Here is a 19,963-nt window from a genome sequence, read left to right on the forward strand (position 1 = left end):
AACACAAACAGGGCTGAAACACGCCCGCCGCCCCCCCCCGCCCGGCCCTGTCACTCCACTGCTTGCCACTATGTGGGCGACTAGAAGAAGAGAAGAGCTGTGGCTCTTTGAGAAGCCCAGACCCAGGGGCTCCCAGAGCCAGGGCTATGACACCCTCTTTGGGGCTCTGCGGTTCCTGGTGTCTCCAAGCTCCCAGGTGCCACCGCATTCCCTGGTGCCTGCAGTGGAAGCTGCTTGCAGTATGTCTGGTCCAGCCACAACCTCACATGGAGCCGGTGCCTGGAGCTCCCTGTCTGCTGCAGCCGGCATGCCTGGCTGTGCACAGTGTGGCCAGACCCCATGCTCACACACCCCTTGCTGCTGCACATCTGGTTCACCCATGGCAGGCATGGAATCCAGGCCAGTAGCACAAGCAGAGCACAGCCTGCCAGGCCAAGTGGGTGGAACAAACACAGTGAGCTCGAGCAACACTTGGGCAAAGGCACCACTGGCCACAGAGGTTTCCAGCTGGAAAAGTGACATCCCAAGAATCCCATGACACTACTATAAACTGGCACAGCTTTGTACTATGCTGCTCAGATAGAACTGGCCAGATAAGGCTAATGGGTCAGAGGTAATTCTCTCTGCTACAGGTGAGTCTCGCTGAAGAGCCATAGCTTAGAACCTGGGGCTGGGAGTTTTGTGCTATAGGAAAATTGGATAGCAATAGAAGGGATGAATTCTAATTTTTTGGCAAGCTGTATATGTGGTGTTCAGAATCCAAAATAAACATCACCTGATATCCACAGGATACACAATGATGAAAAATACAATGATTAAAAAACGTGCTGGCCAGATGTGGTGGCTCATGCCAATAATGCCAGTACTTTGAGGGGCTGAGGTGGGAGTATCCCTTTACCCCAGGAATTTGAGACCAGCCTGGGCAACATAATGGGATCTTGTCTCCACAAAGAATTTCAAACATCAGCCAGACATGTTGGCTGAGGCAGGAGGATCTCTTGAACCCTGGAGTTTGAGGTTATAGTGAGATATGATTGTGTCACTGCACTCCAGCCTGAGCAATAGAGCAACACCCTGTCTCTTAACCAAAAAAAAAAAAAAAAAAAACCAATTATTTTAAATGTGTTGAGGTTTCTTCTAAGGCCCAGATATGGTATACCTTGGTGAGTGTTCTATAGGTACTTGAGAATGTGCATTCTGCTGTTGGAGTATTCTATAAATGTCAATTAGACGGGTTGATGATATTGTTAAGTTCTTCTATATTCTTGCTGACTTTGCACGTAGTAAGTCTATCAGTTGTTGAAAGAAGCATGTTAAAGTCACCAACTATAATATTGGATTTATCTATTTTTTTCTTTTAGTTCTGTTATTATTATTTTTAAATAGAGACTGGGTTTCTCTTTGTCACCTAGGCTACAGTGCGGTGATGTGATCATAGCTCACTGCAGCCTCAAACTCCTGGGCTCAAGCTATCCTCCCATCTCAGCCTCCCAAGTAGCAGGACTACAGGCACCCATGCCTGGCTAATTTTTAATTTTAAAATTTTTTTTTATGTTTGTAGAGATGGGATCTCACCATCTTGCTCAGGCTAGTCTTGTACTCCTGGGCTCAAATGATCCTCCTGCCTTAGCCTCCCAAAGTGCTGGTGGTGGCAGAGGCTGCTGCCATCATGCCAGCTGTGCAGCTGGGGCTGCACACTCCATGGAGCCGTTGGGAACCCTGCCCCTTCTGAGTTGGGATGGGAGCTCCTGGGGTGCCGCTGCAGCTGCCTAAACTGCAGCTGCAGATCCAGGCCTCCTGCTCTATGAAGCAGGCAGGACCCCCACCCTCCTGGGCTGGGCTACAGCCACCCAAACCGCAGCTGTAGACTGGAGCCTCTCTGTGCTGTTGCGGGAGGGCCAGGAGCAAGCAGGATCTACCTTCCCGGGTGCCGCTGCAGCTACCCTCCCAGGTGCAGGAGCCAGGTGTCTCTTCAGCTTGCACCCTTAGGGGCCCCAGGAAGGACCCTCCCTCATCCCTGCAGGCTCGGGGGTGTCTGCCTGCCCTCTCTCCACTACTGGTGCCCGCTCCAATCTTGGAGTAGGGGTTGGGGCCAAGCCTGGGGGCCATGAATGGCAGCAGGAGAGAGATTGATTCCTGGGCAGAAGGGGGTGGGTCCCCAGTAAGGCCCCCACCTTTGGGCCAGGGAAGACCTGAAGGCTGGGAGCTGGGCTGCCAGTCCCATGGACCAGAGTGGTGGGGACTTGTGATTCCTCTTCCAGGCCTGCTCATGGGCCAATTGGCACACACTTTCTCCCCTCTGAGGTCCATGGGTTCAGCCAGAGCAGGGCACAGGATGGCCAGAGGATAAAGAAGGCAGAGATACCATGGGCCACCCTCTCCAGGGCCTTGTCTCTGCTGAGAGCTGAACACTCCACAGGACGACCTGTCTACGAAGAGGAGCTACCCACTGTGGGTCTCCTCTGAACTGTTCTTTTTTTTTTTTTTTTGACAGTCTCTGTTGCCCAGGCTGCAGTGCAGTAGTGTGGTCTCAGCTCCCTGCAACCTCTGCCTCCCAGGTTCAAGCAATTCTCATGCCTCGGCCACCCTAGTAGCTGGGATTACAGGTGTGCGCCACCACTCCCAGCTAATTTTTGTATTATTAGTAGAGTCAGCGTTTCACCATGTTGGCCAGGCTGGTCTCGAATGCCTGACCTCACGTGATCCACCTGCCTCAGCCTCCCAAAGTGCTGGGGTTACAGGCATGAGCCACTGCGCCTGGCCTTCTCTGTGCTGTTCTAACACTAAATACAACTCTTCATCTTCTTCACCCTTCATTTGTCTGCGTCACTCGTTTTTCCTGGATTAAGGACAAGAACTCAGGCACCATGGCCACAGAGGTTTTTAGCCAGAAAAAATTTACACCCCAGAGATCCCATAATATTTTGGAGGCTTGTCCGGGATTTGCAGAAGGGTGAGTAAAAGCAATTCTGTCCATTTTTTTCAGAGTCTCTAAACTCCACAATAGTAAAAATGAAGGAAAAATACCAGGCCTCTGTCAGCCAGTTAAAAGTAACTAGCACAGCTGCCAGACTTAAGACATGGAGGACAGGCTTGCTGGGGAGGACAGTGTCAACCCCCCATCACCCTCGAGTATTGGGAATGTTGGCTTTGTTCCAACCCAGTTTCCCCTCATTGAGGTCTAGCTGTCGCATGGGACTGGAAGGAGGTCCTAGGGTAACAGGGTATCTGGCCGAGGCCATACCTTAGTGTTATCCAAAGGTCCTTGGACTAACTCCAGTCCCCGACTGCCCGTTGGGGTGTTGACACTAGGACCTCCAATCTTTTTTATTGTTATTTGTTTATTTCTTGCTTTCTTTCTAGGCTGTCATGGTTCCTATCTCTTTTATATACAATGTTAAATTGTAACACCTGCCCCCACAGCTTCACCTGCTTGTGATAGGGCGGCAACATCCTTAAATGTTAAGGATGTTGTTGCAAACCAGAGAGATTTCTGGGTAAAATGAGCATTTGGCTTAGTCATCAAGTATAAAATAGAAGGTTAAGGGTACCACAAAGCAAAGTGTGCCGTCATATCTGTATGTAAATTTGTGGTGAAAATGTTCTTGTAATTTACTTGATTGCCAATTTAGGGCCAAGCACCTTGAGGCACAGAAAAGAAGCATTGCCTCAGGAAAAAAGCTTTTCTGTAAACACGAAGGCAAATAGTCCGAGGTCCTTTATGTGCAGGCCTTTGCCTTGCAGGGTGACCCAGACCTTTGCCAACATTGTAGAATTGATTCAGCCCTCCTAGTGGCCATCTCAGGAGAGGCTGCAAGGGGCAATCCCAGGGAACTGGGGAAGCAAATCCCAGAGTTACCTCCAGCGGGGGAATCAACTCCCTCCGCTCCTCCCTATCCAGGTTCTTTTCCAAGCTTGCCTCATCCTAGAAATAATTTTAGACTGTTCCCAGTCTCACTCCTGCCCCTGCAACAGATGCCTAGTGAATATGGCCCCATTAAGGTCCAGGTCTCCTTTTCTCTTCAGGACTTAAGGCAAATTAAGGGGGATCTTGGCAGGTTTTGAGATGGCCCTGAAAAATATAAAAAGGATTTCCAGGCCGGGCGCGGTGGCTCATGCCTGTAATCCCAGCACTTTGGGAGGCCGAGGCGGGCGGATCACGAGGTCAGGAGATCGAGACCGTCCTGGCTAACACGGTGAAACCCCATCTCTACTAAAAATACAAAAAATTAGCCAGGTGTCGTGGTGGGCGCCTGTAGTCCCAGCTACTCGGGAGGCTGAGGCAGGAGAATGGCGTGAACCCGGGAGGCAGAGCTTGCAGTGAGCCAAGATCGCGCCACTATACTCCAGCCTGGGTGACAAAGCGAGACTCCGTCTCAAAAAAAAAAAAAAAAAAAAAAGAAAAGGATTTCCAGAACTTAACCCAAGTATTTTAGCTCTCCTGGAAGGATGGCCATGTTACTTTTGAATCAAACCCTGAACACTGCTGAAAAGCAGGCCACTCTCGTCAAGTGGCAGAGAATTTTGGGGATGAGCTTTACATCTTGTATAGGGCCAGGGAACAGGAAGAGCCTTTTCCAGTTGGAAGAATACCAGTGCCATTAGAGGACCCTAAACGGGACCCCAGTAATGAAATGGGACAATGGAAGAAGAAATTCTTTCAGGTGTGCATATTGGAGGGCTTGTGAGGGACCGGAACTGAGCCTCTGAATTGCACTGGGCTATCTGTGGTACATCAGGGATTGGATGGGAGTCCCACTGACGTCCTGGAAAGGCTAAGAGGGGTCTTGGTAAAACACACCCCTCTATCTCCTGATTCAATAGAGTGACACCTGGTCATAGGGAATGAGTTTACTACTCAGTCAGCCCCTGATATCAAGAGGAAGCTGCAGAAGCAGGCCATAGGACCAGGTAGTATTTTAGAGGACCTCCTGAAAGCGGCCACCTCGGTCTTTTACTATAGGGATCAGGAGGCCCAAGAGAAGGAAAGGAAACACCAGAAAAAGGCAGAGGCTCTAATAGCCAGCTTGCAGGCTCACAAACCACAGAGCTCCTAAGTTGTACCTGTTGACTGCTACAAATATGGACCATTGGAGGGAGGACTGTTCCCAAGACACCAGTCCCCAGGTACAGGGCTGGTCTCCCAAATGATGCAGCAGAACTGATGGGTCCCGGGGTTCCTTTCCCTGGCTTTGGTAATTTACACCACCATTACCATCCAGGAGCCCTGGGTGATTCTGGGGATCAAGGGAAGGAGAATGGACTTCCTCCTGGACTCAAGCGGTCCTTTCAGTTCTCCTCTCCAATCTAGGCACCCCCTCTCTTAGCATGACTGTGAGGTACATCTCAGGAAAAGCCCAACCTTTTAGTTGTCACCTTGGGCCAGGTCCCCTATTCCCGAGACTCCCTTTCTCTCCCTTATTTGAGGAGGACCTTCCCCCACAGCTTCACCTGCTTGTGATAGGGAAGCAACAGAGGAGCGCCCCCTGCCAGCTGCTAGCTGCAATTTGGCAAGGGCCATCTGGGACTAATTTAAAGGGTTCATACACTCTCCTGAGGCATCTTCTTGTCCCAGGCTTTGGTTTGAATCCCTTGAATGGAACACTAGACCTGAGGCAGATGACAGCAGGAGTCAGGGCACAGCACAGGTGAGCATGGATAATTCCTGCTGATTAGTCCCCCCCACTTCATGGGTGGAGTGCATCCTCCATCACTGGACTCCTTTGACCCTCAGACTCTGGAGAAAGAAGAAAGCTTTTTCCCCTTCACAGGACTTCAGGGCCAATAGGGCTCCATGGCTTGGGGGAAGGGAACCCAGAAGCCTGACATGCCAGTAAAAGGGTAAAAGTTGTGGGACTTCTGGCTTCTCTCTCTCCATGCAAACTGGTTGCAGGAATGATATAAATCACTGTATTCTCTACTCCATGGTTCAGTTGGCCTTTTTGGCATGGCTAAGGTTGGGTAGTAAGAGATTTAAAAGGGGCCGGGTGCAGTGGCTCACGCCTGTAATCCCAGCACTTTGGGAGGCCAAGGTGGGTGGATCACTTGAGGTCAGGAGTTCAAGACCAGGCTGGCCAACATGGTGAAACTCTGTCTCTACTAAATATACAAAAATTAGCTGTGTGTGGTGGCATGCACCTGTAGTCCCAGCTATCTGGGAGGCTGAGGTATGAGAAACGCTTGAACACAGGAGGCAGAGGTTGCAGTGAGCCCAGATTGCACCACTGCACCCCAGCCTGGGCGACAGAGTGAGACTCTACCTTAAAAAAGAAAAAACAAAAAGATTTAAAAGGACTTCTTTAAAAGGAGCACTATGGTTAAAAGTTAGCTTAACTAAAAGTAGATATTCATAGATATCCAAGCTTTAGGTATACTTAAAAGGCCTTTATGTAATTTCTCTGTTTTTCTGGTGAAGGGTCTTTTCTTCTCAGTAAACTGAATTATCTTTCTCCATTCTTGTCTTGCCACTCTTGATGCACACATGAGGGGCCCCAAGATATCCTCTGATGGCCTGGGACTCCTTGGGAAAATGAAAGAGGTGCCACTGACCCATTTTGGGAAAGACTTCTGTTTTCCTCATGGAGCCCCAGGAATTAGGAGCAGATGGATCCCTCTCAAAATGTTTTTGTCTTCCAGTTATGCGTACTTATTAGGCCATAGAAACTACATGTTTTCCTGGCCCTGCTTCTTAAAGGGCTTAACCCCAGGGCCAGCAATGCAATTAGGAGATTGGCACATGAAAAATCTTAAAACTACTGGATCTCTGTCTGTTTCTTTGTGGATATATATGTGTCAGGTGTGTCATGTTTATATAAAAGAGCTCTAACTGATTGGCTTAAAGGAAAATAAGTGTTTAAATCAAATATTTTGAAAGAAAAATAAAGCTGTAATGCCTTTTAGTTCATGGCTATCACTCTAGTGGAACAGGAAGCATGAGAAAGTATGGCCTTACACAGCTCATAGTAGGCCATTGCCTCTGGAGGGAAAACGTAAAGTGGCACTGGTGCCCACCTAAGGTCAGAGTAAGACTGGATCCCAAAGGGGGATGCTCCAGGGGATCCTCTGGACTTCCACCTCTCCAAAGAGGATGCTTTTGGCAGAGGTTCTGAGGTCTACTAATAAGCCCTCCTTAGAACTTTCTCGCAGTTGCAATACTGTTTGGCCCCAGTATTGCATGGAATCTGGAGTTACTGCTGAAAGGGAAAGTGGGATGCCATTGCCTGTATCCAGGCTTTTATGCTGTTGTTCTAAGCAGGGGGCCTGGTTAGCCTGTGATGCTCTCCTTTGGTGCTGTTTGACCCCAGTGTTCTTTGAAGTCTGGGGGAGTTTGGCCTTTAAATATCAAACTGCCATGGAAACTGCTTTACCGGAAATTTTGTTTCACAGTTGTATTAGGGATATATATATACAGCATTTAGGTATTGTTAACTATGCAATAATATTGGGGTTGGTGATTGGTGCATTTCTGGTTGTGGGAAGGATAGTTGTATTATGTTAGGCACAATTATTACCTTATTATTGTCTTTATTCGAAGATTATATATGATCTCAGGAGATGTGTACATATATATGTACATATATGTGTGTATATATATGTGTGTGTGTATATATATATATATATATATGCATTTACTAATTATTAACTAACATGATCACAAGGTCCCATGATAGGCTGTCTGCAAGCTTGAGGAGCAAGGAGAGCCAGTCCGAGTCTCAAAACTGAAGAACTTGGACACCGATGTTTGAGGGCAGGAAGCATCCAGCACAGGAGAAAGATGTAGGCTGGGAGGCTAGGTCCATCTCACGTTTTCACATTTTTCTGCCTGCTTTATATTCACTGACAGCTGATTAGATTGTGCCCACCAAATTAAAGGTGGGTCTGCCTTCCCCAGCCCACTGACTCAAATGTTAATCTTCTTTGTCAACATCCTTGCAGATACACCCAGGATCAATGCTTTGCATCCTTCAATCCAATCAAGTTGACACTCAGTATTAACCATCACAAGTCCACCGCTTGTCAACTTGAACCCATACACATCTCCTAAGATCATACATAATCTTCGAATAAAGCCAATAATAAGGTCATAATTGTGCCTAACATAATACAACTATCCTTCGCATAACCAGAAATGCACCAAACCCCAACCCCAATATTATTACATAAAGTTAACAATACCTAAATGCTGATAGGACAACAATAAATCTTATGTCACATGATAAAGGAAAAGGAAATAAAATGAAGATATTTTCTTAGTACAAGTGTTTACATGCATAAGCATGTTTTTAACAAAAGGAGGAAATACTCATGACAATTACAGTCCTTGTTTCTGCAGCTGGTCACGTGGTCATAGCTGGTATTGATGACTACCTTCTTCTACTACCCATTCTGTATTCCCTTTGCCTTCAGCAAGCACCTCAGCAGGTCATGGTTTTTTTCCTGGTGGAATGACCCAAACCTTTATTCCTGAGGGGTCTGGACTGTTTGTCGTCTGCCTGGATTGGGGTGTTGTAGTTTCCCATTGACTTTAATCACGGGGCATGGTAATACTAAGAGATGCCCTAATGGATCTCCTATATTCCATGCATACTCTTTCTTATCTCTGTTGTGGAGTAGTAGACTGATTTCATCTTGATAGTGCGGGTCAATCACCCCAGCCAACACTGTAATTCCCTTCTTAGCCTGTTGACTTAAAGGTAGGAGGAGCCCAAAGTGTCCAGGTGACAATCTTAACTTCCAATTTAATGGAATCATTGTGTCTACTGGTGGCAGCATTCCTCCCTCTGGAACTAAGACATGTAGGCCAGCAGAACTTAATGTTGCAGGAACAGGAAGGAAAAATTTTGCTAGTGGGTCACTGGGGGTGATGGTGAGTGGTGCCACTTCCACTTCCACCCCCTTGATTCCTGGACCTGTGAATCCTGGCTATGGGAGAAACTACCATATATTGGATGCTGATTCAGAGCGTACATGGCCTTCTGGAGAACTTTGCCCCAGCCCTGCAGAATATCGTCACCTAGTTGGTGTTGTAATTATGACTTAAAAAGGCCATTCCTCCATTCTGTCAATCCAGCTGCTTCAGGATGATGGGGAACATGGTAAGACCCATGAATTCCATGAGCATGAGCCCACTGCTGCACTTCTTTAGCTGTAAAGTGAGTGCCTTGGTCAGAGGCAATGCTGTGTGGAATACCATAATGATGGATAAGGCATTCCATGAGTCCACGGGTGGTAGTCTTGGCAGAAGCATTGCGTGGAGGATGGGTAAACCCATATGCGGAGTAAGTGTCTATTCCAGTGAGGACAAACCTGTGCCCTTTCCATGATGGAAGAGGTCCAATATAATCAACCTGCCACCAGGTAGCTGATCACCCTGAGGAATGGTGTCATATCGAGGGCTCAGTGTTGGTCTCTGCTGCTGGCAAATTGGGCACTCAGCAGTGATTGAACGCAGGTCAGCCTTAATGAGTGGATGTCCATGTTGCTGAGCCCATGTGTAACCTCCATCCCTGCAATCATGGCCAGTTTGTTTATGGACCCATTGGGCAATGACAGGGGTGGCTGGGGAAAGAGGCTGAGTGGTGTCCACAGAACAGGTCATCCTATCCACTTGGTTATTAAAATCCTCCTCTGCTGATGTCACCCTTTGGTGAACACTCACATGGGATACAAATATCTTCAGTTTTGACCACTCAGAGAGGTCCATCCACATACCTCTTTCAAGTCCCTGACCATCCAGCCAAACCATTGGCTACAGCCGATGAATCAGTATATAATCGCACATCTAGCCATTTCTCCTGCCATGCAAAGTGCACAACCAGATGCACTGCTCAAAGTTTTGCCCACTGGGAAGATTCCCCTTCACCGCTGTCCTTCAGGGATGTCCTAGAAAGGGGCTGTAGTACTGCAGCTGTCCACTTTCGGATGGTGCCTGCATACCATGCAGAACCATCTGTGAACCAGGCCTTAGTCTTCTCTTTCTCTGTCAGCTGATCATAGGGCACTCCCTGTGAGGCCATCAGTGCAGGCTGGGAAAGAAAAGGCAGGGTGGCAGGAGTGGAGACCATGGGCATTTGAGCCACTTCCCCATGTAACTTACTTGTGCCTCCAGGACCTGCTCTAGCCTGATCACATATATGCAACTTCCATTTGATGACAGAATGCTTCTGTGCAGGACCCACTTTATGGCTAGATGGATCAGAAAGCACCCAGTTCATGATAGGCAGTTCAGGTCGCATGGTGACTTGATGACCTATAGTCAAACGTTCAGTTTCCATCAAAGCCCAGTAACAGGTCAAGAGCTGTCTCTCAAAAGGAGAGTAGTTATCGCCAGAAGATGGCAGGGCCTTGCTCCAAAATCCTAGAGGCCTCCACTGTGATTCACCTATGGGGGCCTCCCAAAGGCTCCAAACAGCATCCCTATCTGTGACTGACAGCTCAAGCACCATTGGATCTGCCGGGTCATATGGCCCAAGTGGCAGAGCAGCTTGCACAGCAGTCTGGACCTGTTGCAGAGCCTTCTCCTGTACTGGACCCCACTCAAAACTGGCAGCCTTTTGAGCCACTTGATAAACGGGCCTGAGTAACACACCCAAATGAGGAATATGTTGCCTCCAAAATCCAAATAAGCCCACTTGGTGTTGTGCCTCTTTCTTGGTTGTAGGAGGGGCCAAATGCAGCAATTTATCCTTCACCTTAGAGGGAATAACCCCTGAATTTTAGTCAGATTTATTTCCCATCCTCTAGCACACAAATGTCTCACCAATAAGTCCAGTGTGTTTGCTACTTCTTGCTCACTGGATCCAATCAGCGTAATGTCATCAATGTAATGGACCAGTGTGATATCTTGCAGAAGTGAAAAGTGGTCAAGGTCTCTCAATAAGATTATGACACAAAGCTGGAGAGTTGATATACCCCTAAGGTAGGACAGAAAATGTATATTGCTGGCCTTGCCAGCTGAAGGCAAAGTGCTTCTGGTAGGCCTTATGGACAGGAATGGAGAAAAAGGCATTTGCCAAGTCAATGGCTGCATACCAGGCACCAGGAGATACGTTAATTTGCTCAAGCAATGAAACCACATCTGGTACAGCAGCTGCAATTGGAGTCACCACTTGGTTAAGCTTACAATACTCCACTGTCATTCTCCAAGATCCATCTGTCTTCTGCACAGGACAGATGGGAGAGTCGAACAGGGATGTGGTGGGAATCATCACCGCTGTGTCTTTCAAGTCCTTGATGGTGGTACTAATCTCTGCTATTCCTCCAGGGATGTGATATTGTTTTTGATTTTTGATTTTTCTAGGTAGAGGCAGCTCTAATGGCTTCCATTTGGCCTTTCCCACCATAATAGCCCTCACCCTACCAGTCAGGGAGCCAATGTGGGGGTTCTGCCAGCTGCTAAGTATGTCTGTGCCAATTATGGATTCTGGCACCAGGGAAATGACCACAGGATGAGTTCGGGGACTCACTGGACCCACTGTAAGTCAGACCTGAGCTAAAACTCCATTAATTACCTGACCTCCATAAGTCCCTACTTTAACTGGAGGACCATAATGACGTTTTGGGTCCCCTGGAATCAACATCAACTCAGAACCAGCGTCCCGTAGTCCCCAAAATGTCTGATCATTTCCCTTTCGCCAATGCAGTTACCCTGGTAAAAGGCTGGAGATCTCCTTGGGGAAGGATGGGAGAAAGATTTACTGCATAAATTGTTGGTAATGTAGTGCGGTCCTTCCTCAAGGGGACCTGGTCTCCCCTTCGTTCAAGGGGTTCTGGGTCTGTAAACTGGTTCAAATCTAGAAATTGATTGAGGGGGCATGATTCTCTGTTTTTATCATTCAAATTAGTCTTTTGTCCATTCAACCTAGAAGTTTTCTCCTTATATAAATTAAGTAGGAATGCAGTAGGCTTCCTATCAATTTCACTTCTAGGAACACTGTGATTAATTAGCCAATGCCAGAGCTCTACACAAGTCAGACTATTCTGATTGCTGCTTTGTCTCTGCTGTCCATTATGGTAGCTGTGCCCACCTTGCCTTTGACAGTTGAATGCCACCGCTTGGCCACTGCCACCTTGTGATCCAATTATTCCCATTGTATTTAAATTTTGTAGTTGAGTGACTGTGGTTCCCACCGTTAGATCTGACATGCAGAGAAGAGCAATTACAGGGCTCTTCAAAGATTCAGGTGCTGCCCTCACAAATCTATTTTGCAAGGCATTGGTAAAGGGTATATCTTCTGGACCCTCCCAGCTGAGATGAGTAGGTCTAATGTGACTAATCCACTCCACCATCCCAGTCTCCCTAAGCCTTTGGATCCCTTCGTCTACATTAAACCAAGGGAGATCAGGCATTTCCAGCTTGCTCACAGTCGGCCATCTTTTAATCCATATTTCAGCTAACTAAGCAAATAAACTATTAGAACCTTTTTTAACTCCCCAACCTGCAACATTAAATGCAGAGTCCCTACTTAGTGGGCCCAAATCAATAAATTCAACCTGATCCAACTCTGTGTTCCTTCCACCATTATCCCACACCCTTAATATCTATTCCCATGCCTGTTCTCCAGATCTCTGTTTATACAAATTAAAGAACTCAAGCAGTTCTTTTTGAGTGTAGTGCACCTCCTTATGGGTCACACTCTCAACTTCACTTCTAGGGGCCTGCTGGGACTTTAGTTATAGGTCTAGAAGAAGCAAATAGGGGTGTTGGGGTGGGATCCTGAGGAGAATCAACATTTTTTTGCCTGGCAACTGCCTCAGGGGAGGGCATTGCTGTTGCCTCAGGCAACACAGGGTTTATCTCCTCAGACAGGTGGAAAGGCTGATGGCAGCATGGGTCAGGGACAGGATGTTGCCACTACTGGGGATGGGGAAGCTGTTCCTTCTGGCAAAAAAGGTTAATCAGAGTTTCAAACTCAGTGTCCCCAGCTTCATAAGAGTCCTCCCACACATCCCCATCCCAAGTTGTGGGGTCCCATTCTTTTCCAATCAATGCCCTCACTTTAACAGTAGACACCTGGCAAGTCTGTGCATGCACTTTTAGTTGCAGGTCAGCCAGTTACATGATAAGATCCTGAGTTTGTTTTTCCACAATTTCAGTTCTTCCTCTACAGGAGATGAGACTCTCACTCAGGGTGATCTTAGCAGATTTGGGGCTCAGTATCTGCTTCTGAAGCTGGAAGATAGAATCCCTGAGTTCATCATTTTCTTTCTTCACTTTGTCCACTGAACTTAGGATCAAAGGTATTATGTCACATCATAGGATTGTTGAAATAAGGTGGTGTGTGATCCTCAGGTTATATTTTAGTGAACAATGTTAATGTGTATTCCAAAATCGCATGGGATTTCTACAGTTCTGATATCTGAGTTTGTGTTATCAAACATAATTAAGGTTATTGTGTTAGATTATTTTAAGTCCCAGAGTTGACCAAATTTCTTTGTCAGTTGTGTTTTTTACTGTGACTACCCTAGAACATTTGGACATTCATAGACAATTGTTGTCTTGTTTTGATCCTCTTCGAAGGATGGATTATAACCCTCAAGTGCAGGTTTCTGATAACTTTCAAAATTGTGAACAGGAGTTGACTGGGTAAACTGAATGAACTATTGGAAGCCTAATCTTTTTTGACTTTTTGCTTTTTGGAATGTTGCTGATCCTTATATTCTGTTTTTTCAGAATGAAGGAAGTTTTTCTTTTGAGCTGTTTATAGCTTTTAACAATTATAGGTTGAATGAACCAGTGATCTCTGACTGCAGCTCAGAAGAACCAAGGGATGGGCCATCAAACTTCAAATGGCCATGCAAATGGAGCCTTGGACGATGGCTGCCTTTTACTAGGGACTCTTAGATAGGCCTCTAAGACCTGACTGTTGTTTTCCCAAAACAGCACCCCTTGTCAGCATGAAGCAATTAAGAATGGTCATCATCTCTATCCTAACAGCAATTAGGTGTACTTCTTCAGAGGGAGAAATGATGACAGTGTGCCATGACGCTGGCTGCACAGGTGGGGCTGCACACTCCATGGAGCCAATGGGAGCCCTGCCCCTTCTGAATTGGGACAGGAGCTCCCTGGGTGCTGCTGCAGCCACCCAAACCGCAGCTGCAGACCCAGGCCTCCTGCTCTAGGAAGCAGGCAGGAGCCCCACCCTCTTGGATGGAGCTACAGCTACCCAAACTGCAGCTGTGGATCCGAGCTTCCCTGTGTTCTTGAGGGAGCCGGGAGCAGGAGAGATCTGCCTTCCCAGGTGCCACTGTGGCTGCCCTTCCAGGTACGGGAGCTGGGTGTTTCTACAGCCTGCATGCTTGGGAGCCCCAGGAAGGACCCCCGAACCCTGCAGTCATGGGGGTGTCTGGTGTCTGCCTGGCCTACCTCCAGTCCAGGCACCTGCTCTGATCTTGGAGCGGGGTTTGGGGCTGAACCCAGGGACCATGAATGGCAGTGGGAGGCAGATTGATTCCAAGGCAGAAGGGGGCAGATCCCCAGTAAGGCCCCACCTTTGGGCCAGGGAGGACCTGAAGGCTGGGGGCTGGACTGACAGTCCCATGGACCAGAGTGGGGACTTGTGGTATCTCTTCCAGGCCCACCCATGGCTTCCCGTGGGCCAATTGGCACAAACTTTCTCCCCTCTGAGGTCCATAAAAGCCCTGGGGTCAGCCAGAGCAGGGCAGAGGATGGCCAGAGGACAAAGAAGGCAGAAAGACGTCAGTGCGACCAGCTGCAGAGAGGAGGAGTATCCTCTGCTGAGAGCTGCAGAGATGACCTGTTGGCAGAGAGGAGTTACTCTCTCTGCAGAGAGCTTCAGAGACCTGCAGAGATGTCTGAATGACCTGCCTGCAGAGAGGAGCCACCCTCTCCAGGGCCTCCTCTCTGCTGAGAACTGAATACTCCATGGGACAACCTGCCTACAGAGAGGAGCTACCCACTGTGGGTCTCTTCTGAGCTGTTCTAACACTAAATAAAACTCTTCATCTTCACCCTTCACTTGTCTGTGACCCTTATTCTTCCTGGATGCAGGACAAGAACAAGAACTCAGGCACCGTGGCCACAGAGGTTTTTCTATAAGAAAAATCGATCCCATAACACTAGGATTACAGACACAAGCCACTGGGCCTGGCCTTAATTTTTGTCTAATAGACCTTTTTTTTTTTTTTTTTTTTTGAGACAGTCTCACTCTGTCGCCCAGGCTGGAGTGCAGTGGTGCGATCTCGGTTCACTGCAACCTCCGCCTCCTGGGTTCAAGCGACTCTCGTGCCTCAGCCTCCCAAGTAGCTGGGATTACAGGTGCACACCACCACGCCTGGCTAATTTTTTGTATCTTTTTTAGTAGAGATGGGCTTTCACCATGTTGCCCCAGCTGGTCTCGAGCTCCTGAGCTCAGGCAATCCGCCTGCCTTGGCCTCCAAAAGTGCTGGGACTACAGCCATGAGCTACCATGCCCGGCCTCAGCCTGATATATCTTGAAGCTCTGTTTTATTGGGGCTTTTTTGTTTTTGTTTTTTTGATACACATTGTTGCTCTGTTGCCCAAGCTGGAGTGCAGTGGTGCTATCTCGGCTCACTACAGCCTTTGCCTCCTGGGTTCAACTGATTCTCATGACTCGGCCTCCTGAGTAGCTGGGATAACAGGCACATGCCACCACACCTGGCAGATTTTTGTATTTTTTAGTAGAGACGGGGTTTCACCATGTTGGCTAGGCTGATCTTGAACCCCTGGCCTCAAGTGACCTGCCTGTCTCTACCTCCTCCCAAAGTGCTGGGATTACAGGCATGAGCCACTGCACCTGGCCTCTGTTGTTTGATATGTACACATTTAGGATTGCTGTGTCTTAGGCTGGGCACGGTGGCTCATGCCTCTAATCCCAGCACTTTGGAAGATTGAGGCAGGTGGATCACTTGATGCCAGGAGTTCAAGACCAGCCTGGGCAACATGGTGAAAGTATCTTTACAAAAAAAATACAAAAATTAGTCAGGTGTGGTGGTGTGCATCTGTAGTCCCAGCTACTTAGGAGGCTGAGGTCAGAGGATCTTGTGAGCCTGGGAGGTCAAGGCTGCAGAGAGCCATGATCTGACCACTGCATTCTAGCCTGGGTGACAGAGCAAAACTATATTTTAAAAAATGGCTGTGTCCTCTTGGTGGGTTAACCCTTTATTAATTAAACAATGTTCCTCTCTGCAGTAATTTTCATTGCTCTTAATTCATTTTATCTGGTATTAGCATGGCCAGTCCTGATTTCTTTTGAGTAATATGTGTATGATTTATCTTTTACTTTTTTTTTTTTTTTTTTTGAGATGGTCTTTCACTCTTGTTGCCTAGGCTGGAGTGCAATGGCGTGATCTCGGCTCACTGCAGCCTCCGCCTCCTGGGTTCAAGCGATTCTCCTGCCTCAGTCTCCCGAGTAGCTGGGATTACAGGCAGGCGCCACCACGCCTGGCTAATTTTTTGTATTTTTAGTAGAGGTGGGGTTTCTCCACGTTGGCCAGGCTGATCTCAAACTCCTGGCTTCAGATGATCCACCCACCTCAGCCTCCCAAAGTGCTGGGATTACAGGTGTGAGCCACCGCGCCTGGCCTATCCTTTTACATTCAACTTACCTATGTCATTATATTTGCATATGCATGTACATGTACATATACATGTTGTTTTTTATTTTTCTACCAGTCTTTTAATTGGTATGCCTAGATCATTTACATTTAATGTAATTTTTGATATATTAGGGCTAAGTCTGCCATTTTATGTTTCTTTTTGTTTGTTTCATCTCTCATTTTCATTACTCTTTGACCTTTTTCCCCCTTCCTATGGATTACTTGAACATCTCTTTAAATTCCTTTTTGATTTATCTGTTATAAATTTTTATTTATTATGAATGTTTTTAGTGGTTGGTCTAGATATTGCATTATACATATGAAACCTATCACAATTACTGGTGTCAACATTTTATCAGTTTGAGTAAAGTATAGAAATCTTACCTCCATTTAGGTCCCTTAACATTCCCTCCCCCTTGTATACTATAATTATCTTAAATATTTCCTATCTATATATTGAGAACCATATCAGATAATATAATTTTTACTTCAGCCATCCAATATAATTTAGAAAACTTAAGATGAGAAGATTGACCTATTGTCATGTATTTATATTTTTATACTTCCTCTTCTTTCTTCATAATTTTTGTTTTGTTTGGTTTTTTGGTTTTTTTTTTTTTTGAGATGGAGTCTCACTCTGTTGCCCAGTGTTGGAGTGCAGTGATGTGATCTTGGTTCACTGCAACCTCTGCCTCCCAGGTTCAAGTGATTCTCCTGCCTCAGCCTCTCGAGTAGCTAAGACTACAGGCGTGCGGCACCATGCCCGGCTAATTTTTGTATTTTCAGTAGAGATGGGGTTTCGCCATGTTGGCCATGCTGGTCTTGAACTCCTGACCTCACGTGATCTGCCTATCTCAGCCTCCCAAATTTTCTTCACAATGTTTTAAGCTTTGTTTCTTTCTTTTTTTTTTTTTTTAAGAGTAGGTCTGGTGGAAGCAAATTATCTTAGTTTCCCTTATCTGAGAATCTCTTGATTTCACCTTCATTCCTGAAGGATATTTTTGCTGGGTATGGGATTTAAAGTTGACGTTTGTCTGTTTGTTTGTTTGTTTGTTTGTTTCAGTACTTGGAAAATGTGCCATTCCCTGCTGGTCTCTATGGCTTCTTATAAGAAATCTACTGTCAATGGAATAATTGTTCCTTTATAGGTACTATGTTGTTTCTATTTGCTTCCAAGACTTTTTTCCTTGTCTTTATTTTAGGAACTTTGCTTATAATGTGTCTTGCATTAGATTTCTTTGAATTTATTCTACTTAGGGTTCACTCCATTTCTTGAATCTGTATGTTCATGTGCTCTAAATTTCCTTCTAAGCACAGCTTTAGCAACATCTTACAAATTTTGACATGTTGTGTTTTTATTTTCATTCAGCTCAAAGTACTTTTTGAATTTTCTTTTCACTCTTTGAAATGAAAATTACTTAAATGTGTGTTATTTAGTTTCCAAATACTAGGCTATCATCCAGATATCAGTAATTAGTTTCTAATTTAATTCCACTGTGCTCAAGGAACATACTTTGTATGACTTGAATCCTTTTAAATTTATTGGTACATTGTTTTGGATTTTTTTTTTTTTTTTTGAAACAGCGTCTTGCTCTGTCACCCAGGCTGGAGTGCAGTGGCATGATATCAGCTCACTGCAACCTCTGCCTCCCGGTTTTAAGCAATTCTCATGCCTCAGCTTCCCAAGTAGATGGGACTACAGGTGTGCACCACTACACCTGGCTAATTTTTGTATTTTTAGTAGAGATAGGGTTTTGCCATGTTGGGCAGGCTGGTGTCAAACTCCTGACCTCAAGTCATCTACCTGTCTCAGCTTCCCAAAGTACTGGGATTAGACATGAGCCACAGTGCCCAGCCTGCTTCTTGTGTTTTGAAGCTCTGTTATCATATGTATAAATGCTTAGAATTGTTAGGTTATCTTAATAAATTGGCCCCTTTTTCACTGTCAAATGACATTATTTATCCCTATAATATTCTTTCCTCTGAAGTCTACTTTTCTTTTTTTCTTTTTTTTTTGAGATGGAGTCTCGCTCTGTCAACCAGCCTGGAGTGCAGTGACATGATCTTGGCTCACTGCAACCTCCACCTCCCGGGTTCAAGCAATTCTCCTGCCTCAGCCTTCTGAGTAGCTGGGACTACAGGTACACGCCACCACACCCAGCTAATTTGTATATTTTTAGTAGAGATGGAGTTTCACCATGTTGGTCAGGCTGATCTCGAACTCCTGACCTCGTGATCTGCCCACCTTGGCCTCCCAAAGTGCTGGAATTACAGGCGTGAGCCACCACTGCCGGCCTACTTTTCTTTCTTTCTTAAAAAAAAAAAAAATCTGTTTTTATAGTGACAGTGTCTCACTATGTTGCCCAAGATGGTCTCAAACTTCTCAGCTCACACATTCCTCCTGCCTCGGCCTCCCAAAGTTCTGGGATTACAGGCGTGAGCCACCATTTCCAGCCCTGAAGTCTGCTTTTGTGATATTAACGTAGCCACTCCAGCTCTCTCTAGGTTAGTGTTAGCATGGTATAGTTTTAAAAATCCTTTTACTTATAATTTATTTGTTTCTTTTAAAGTGGGTTTCTTGTAGAAAGCACATAGTTGGACTTTTTTCTTTTATCCAATCTGACAATCTTTGCCTTTTAATTTTGTTGTTTAGACCATTTATATTTAATATCATTATTGACATTGTCAGGTTTAAATATTACATTTTGCTACTTGTTTTCTATTTGTCTCATCTGTTCTTTGTTCTCCTTTCCTCTCTTTCTTCTTTGGGGTTTTTGTGTGTGTGTGTGTGTTTTTCTGAGACAGAGTCTTGCTCTGTCACCCAGGCTGGAGTGGAGTGGCGTGATCTTGGCTCACTGCAACCTCTGGGTTCACACCATTCTCCTGCCTCAGCCTCCCGAGTAGCTGGGACTACAGGCGCCCACCACCACACCCAGCTAATTTTTTATATTTTTAGTAGAGACGGGGTTTCACTGTGTTAGCCAGGATGGTCTTGATCTTCTGACCTTATGATCTGCCCACCTCGGCCTCCCAAAGTGCTGGGATTATAGGCGTGAACCACTGCACCCAGCTCTTCTTTGGGTTTAACTGAGTATTTTTTTATAATTCTATCTTCTGTTTTTGTTTTGTTTTGTTTTGTTTTTCCCTTTCTGTAACAGGGTCTTGCTCTGTCACCCAGTGTGGAGTGCATTTTGCAATTATGACTCACTGCAGTCTCAAACTCCTGGGCTCAAGCAATCTTCCCACCTTGGCCTCCCAAGTAGCTGGGACTACAGGTATGTGCCGCTACATCTGGCTTTTTTTTTTTTTTTAGACATGGTTTTGCTCTATCACCCAGGCTGGAGTGCAGTGGTGCAATCATGGCTCACTGCAGTCTCCACCTCCC

At 46.2% G+C, this 19,963-nt stretch overlaps 1 pseudogene; it reads right to left on the reverse strand.

Moving 5' to 3' along the window:
* Positions 1-8,457: 8,457 nt before the first annotated feature.
* LOC134807529 (uncharacterized) lies at positions 8,458-16,968 on the reverse strand (annotated as a pseudogene).
* Positions 16,969-19,963: the final 2,995 nt, after the last annotated feature.

The sequence above is a fragment of the Pan troglodytes genome, chromosome 10 (assembly GCF_028858775.2).
Source record: "Pan troglodytes isolate AG18354 chromosome 10, NHGRI_mPanTro3-v2.0_pri, whole genome shotgun sequence".
NCBI classification, from domain to species: domain Eukaryota; kingdom Metazoa; phylum Chordata; class Mammalia; order Primates; family Hominidae; genus Pan; species Pan troglodytes.